We start from the raw sequence: 4738 nt of genomic DNA on the forward strand, positions 1-4738 counted from the left end.
GGAATCTGAACAGAAAGTGAAATTAATTCGTGACAGGCTGAAGGTAGCTCAATCCAGGCAGAAGAGTTATGCAGATTCTAAACGCAAGGAGACAGTTTACGAAGTCGGAGACCGAGTCTATCTTCGAGTATCACCACTTCGAGGAGTTAAGCGCTTTGGAGTTAAGGGAAAGTTAGCACCACGTTTTGTAGGCCCATACCAAGTTTTGGAGCATATGGGAGAAGTTGCCTATAAGTTGGAATTGCCCGAAGGATTGTCAGGAGTTCACAACGTGTTCCATGTATCCCAGTTGAAGAAGTGCCACGCAGAGATGGCCGACATACCGCTGACAGATACGGTACCACTGGAAGCAATTCAGTTGGACAGTGATTTGACCTATGAGGAGAAACCAGTTAAGATTCTAGAGTACGCCAGTCGAGTCACCCACAGTAAGGTTATCAAGTTTTGCAAGGTTCAGTGGAGCCACCACACGGAGGATGAAGCCACCTGGGAACGAGAGGAAGATTTGATGAAGGACCACCCTCACCTATTTTCTAGCCAACCCGAATCTCGAGGGCGAGATTCATCTTAAGGGGGTTAGGTTTGTAACATCCCAAATTTTCAATTTGGAATGTTATACACTAGATCATCATTGCATATCATATTTATTGCATTTTGGTTGATCCTAGAAATTTTCCGCAACTCAAGGACCCTCGGAGAGAGTTGGGGATTTCGTTATTTTCATATTTGAGTTGTCTCAAATTTTGAAAATAGGATCATTTGATTTTATTTATTTTATCTTCAATTATTTCTATTACAAAAATATGAGAGAGGGAATAAAATGACTTTCCCAAAATAAAGAAATATTGAGGATTTAATAAAAAAATCAAATAAGATTTTATATGATTTTATTTGCTATTTTATTTGAATTTAGGAAAAATGTGCGTTTTTCAAAATTGCATTTAGGCCCCAAATAATTTTTCATCCTGTGTGGCTTCATTTTTGAAGCCGGGGAAAATTTATTTCAGGATTTTTGGAGTCCGTTTAGTAGTCCTTTTGTTTTTTTTCCGAGCGTAAGTTTTTTAAAAAAAACGTCCGAACCGACCTACGGGTCGTGCTAGGCCCGGACTCCCCCGGACCCAGCCTTTATAAGCCACCGGCCCACCTCGGGCCGAAACCCTAGACGCCGCCCGCCGCCGCCGATGCCGCCGCCCGCCGCCGCCCCGCCGGACCCCGCCGCCGCCACCCGCGCCCGACGCCGCCGCCGCCGCCCCGCCGGACCCCGCCGCCGCCACCCGCGCCCGACGCCGCCGCCGCCGCCCCGCCGGACCCCCCCCCCCCCGCCGCCACCTCGCTGGAGCCGCCGCCGTCGTCCTGCCGCCCGAGGTTTACCTCGATCCAGCCGCCGGTTTTCCGGAAAAAAACTTTCAGTTTTCGTCGGTTTTTTGTTTTTGTTTCATTTTTCTTTAGATCAGTTTTTTCCCGGTTTATGCTAATTAGCGAGTGTTCGCTCGTTCGTTCGTTTTAATGAACGCGTTCTTCATTTAGATTCAGTTAACGAACATTCGTTCGTTAGACTGTTCGTCGTTTTTCTTTTTCTCGGATTAAATCCGCGATTTTCTGATCGCGATTTCTGATCCGATTTTCGTTTTAGTTTATCTTTTCGCTCGTTTATCGGAATCAGGCGATTCAAGTGCCTGGAGTTCATCTCGAAACCCTCTTTCCGTTTAACCAACTTAAACAAGTTTTTGCCACTGTAAAAATTGCCCTACGTCCAGAATAGTAAACGAAGCCTGTTTCTTTTGTCGCTTGTCTTTCGTTGCTTCGTTCGATTCGATTCCTTTTTGCCAATCGGAATTCTTAAGTTGAACTTTCTGGTTAGATCTCTTAATCAAGTTTTACCTGTGCATTAGCTGAGTACTTATTGTATGCTTGTTTGTTTGCGATAGAGTACCCGGAGTGCGCCGCCTGTTACTTCGAATCGCTAGGTTTCCCGAATCATCAGCAAGGCAAGTAACACTTTGACCATACCTCCTACTACCCAGTTTTATTAGATCATTCCTTACACACTGCATGATTAGGATCTAATTAAATTGTGGGTTTGGGAAGTAGTTGAGGTAGTACCTATTACCTGTCTAATTATCAAACCTTTGGAAGTTACTTCTACGTTTGCTTATTATTGCTATGCTATGCTAGTAGACGTGGATTGGGTGAGTGTATCCATGACAGATGTGAGCTTTGTTAATTAATGGTTTACTTAAGGTGGCAACCTAAACACACATCTGGGAGGATTGAGGCACCTGGGTATTCCAGGATTGCCTGTTTTCTTTTGGACCGCCACCCAGGCTCAAAGGGATCATGAGATTTTTCATGCTAGAAACTTCCGTGTGCAGCCACAAGCTATTATGGGCTCTAGCATAGTTGACTAAGTCGTGCGAACTCTTAAATGGTAGACTAGCAGATGTAGGGGATGTAGGTGGTACGGTCTACCCATCGTAAGGTGCTAGCGCTTCTGAAAGACTATGTCTCGGTCATCCGTTTCTCAAACACCGTGTAGTGCGAGAAACCAAACGGAGGCGATCGAGTCTTGTGGGGAAAAGTGCGCAAACCTCTGCAGAGTGTATAAACTAATCATGGTTAACCGTGTCCCCGGTTATGGACATCTTGAGTATCTAGTACCTGGATTGTCATGTGAATCTCAACATGTTACTCTAAAGATTAATTTTGTTGGGTTTGTTTAATGATGATGTTTAATTGGGATTGAGAATGCTGTCAACCATTCTCAATGTTTAACAACCACCATAATAGTTAAATAAATTTATTCCTTTGCAGTAGGGAAAAATTGGCTTTACGCAAAACGGTAACCATAGAGCTTTCCACCAGCCAAATATGCATATAGTATAGTTGTTTCATTACATTATTCTCTATGTGTTACATTGCCAGCATATTCCATGTGCTGACCCGTTTTCGGGCTGCAACTTTAATGTTGCAGACTTTTCAGACGACGATTAAGGAGTTTTAGGTCGTGGTTCTATACTCAGTGATGCCGTTGGAGTTGATGGACTCACTTATCTTCCAAGCCTTCCGCTGTTATCGTTATTAGATGGCCTTAAGCCATGATTATTGTAATAAGTTATCTTTGGAGACACTCGATGTAATAAGTGTGTGATTGCTACTCTGCTATAAATCCTTCAAGTACTGTGTGGTGTCAGCATTACTGATCCAGGGATGACATCGGAGCACAGAGATTGGACCGTTTGAGGTCTGGTCGCTACATTTGAAGCGCAGAAGTTTGTCGGGACCGAAAGCTTCAAGATATGGCAGATAAGGATGCGGGATTTATTGGTGCAATAGGGATGCTTGAAGTCATTGCAGAAATTTAAGCCAGTTAAGATGGAAGTATTATGTGATGGATGGGAATTCGTCAAAGATGATTTGGGAGCCTGGAATGCATTGCACAAAGAGGATCATGCATACACAGGGCGTCAAGGCAATGCACAGACGTGCAAGGCGAACACGACGCAGGGTGGAGCATGACCGTAGTCAGATAATTTCGGCTGGGTCGGATGGGATTGTCTGATGGACTGACGTGAATGTTGGTCAAAGCAGAAGACGGTGGTGATTTCGGCGACAACGACATAGGAGCATGATGCTGATGGTGGCCGACTTCTAGGGCGTGGAAATACGTGGTGCAGGCCTGAGGGCTTGTGCGGCTTCGACGAGACTATGATGCAGGGTTTATTCAAGGTGGTGTACACAAGGAGCTTGAAGTCAACTGGGCGTGAGGGTGGACTGATCATCTACCATGGAGTCATGTTGAAGGTGGAGCTAGAGTCTAGCGAAAGACTTCACTCTATGCAGATGGAGGGGCTACGGCGTAAATGCATGAAGAGTCGAAGCCTATTTCAGTGGGATAGCGAGAGACACACGGATCAGACTGGGGCCCAATGGTCTGATGAAGGCGTGGTACTCGACATCGGTCGGTGATGATCGATGATTCTCTGCTGTGCGGGTTGAGTGGCGTGGGTTCGCGACCTTAGGAGACTCGACCAGGACAGCAGAGACTCGACGCGGTGATAGCGGCGAGGCGTGCGGTAAGCACGGGACACAGCGACAGGCCAAGGCACTGGTGGTCAGACATGTGGTCAGACAAATTGTGCAAGGGGTGCTGAAGCAGTGTTGATGAGTACCGGATTCAAGTTGGTGACTGGTCTATCAGTGTCGGAAGATGGATAGGAGTTAACCATGGAGAATCTGAGAAAGTGCCAGAGAGTCTGAAATTGTCAAAAGCTAAGAGAGTACACGCCCGTATATTCTGTGGTGCTCGGTGCACATGGCAAAGTGCGGATGACAAGACAGAAGGAGGCAGAGTGCTATGGCTGTGGGACATGTCAAAGACTAACCGGGAAAAAAAGATGAGACAACTGTGAATTTGACTCAGGGTGACACAGGGCAATGGTGAAATTCCTTCAAGTTTCAAAAAGGCGGTCAAGGAAGAGCGGTGATGTTGAGTTCACGTAACTCTTATATGTGGCATCCAATACCTGAGTTGTTCACTTTCATGCAGACAATGGTCGGTTTGTGATGGCGTTGAACGGAAACTCCGGAAGTTGGGAGCACAAAGTAGAGTAATGAGAAACTTAATTTTTGCTCGAGTATTGACTGTGAAGAAGACGAGAAGAGACTACAGTTGCAGGTGGAGTCACATGGAGTCTGGGAGTAGCAGGGGAGCTCATGGCGTATCTCAAGTTCAGCGTAC

At 45.9% G+C, this 4738-nt stretch overlaps 1 pseudogene; it reads left to right on the forward strand.

Moving 5' to 3' along the window:
* The window catches only part of LOC147985140 (uncharacterized), a 41910-nt pseudogene extending 37346 nt beyond the window's left edge, over positions 1 to 4564 (forward strand).
* Positions 4565 to 4738: the final 174 nt, after the last annotated feature.

This window comes from Triticum urartu, chromosome 2A, assembly GCF_056163025.1.
Source record: "Triticum urartu cultivar PI428250 chromosome 2A, HENAU_Tu73, whole genome shotgun sequence".
Taxonomy (NCBI): domain Eukaryota; kingdom Viridiplantae; phylum Streptophyta; class Magnoliopsida; order Poales; family Poaceae; genus Triticum; species Triticum urartu.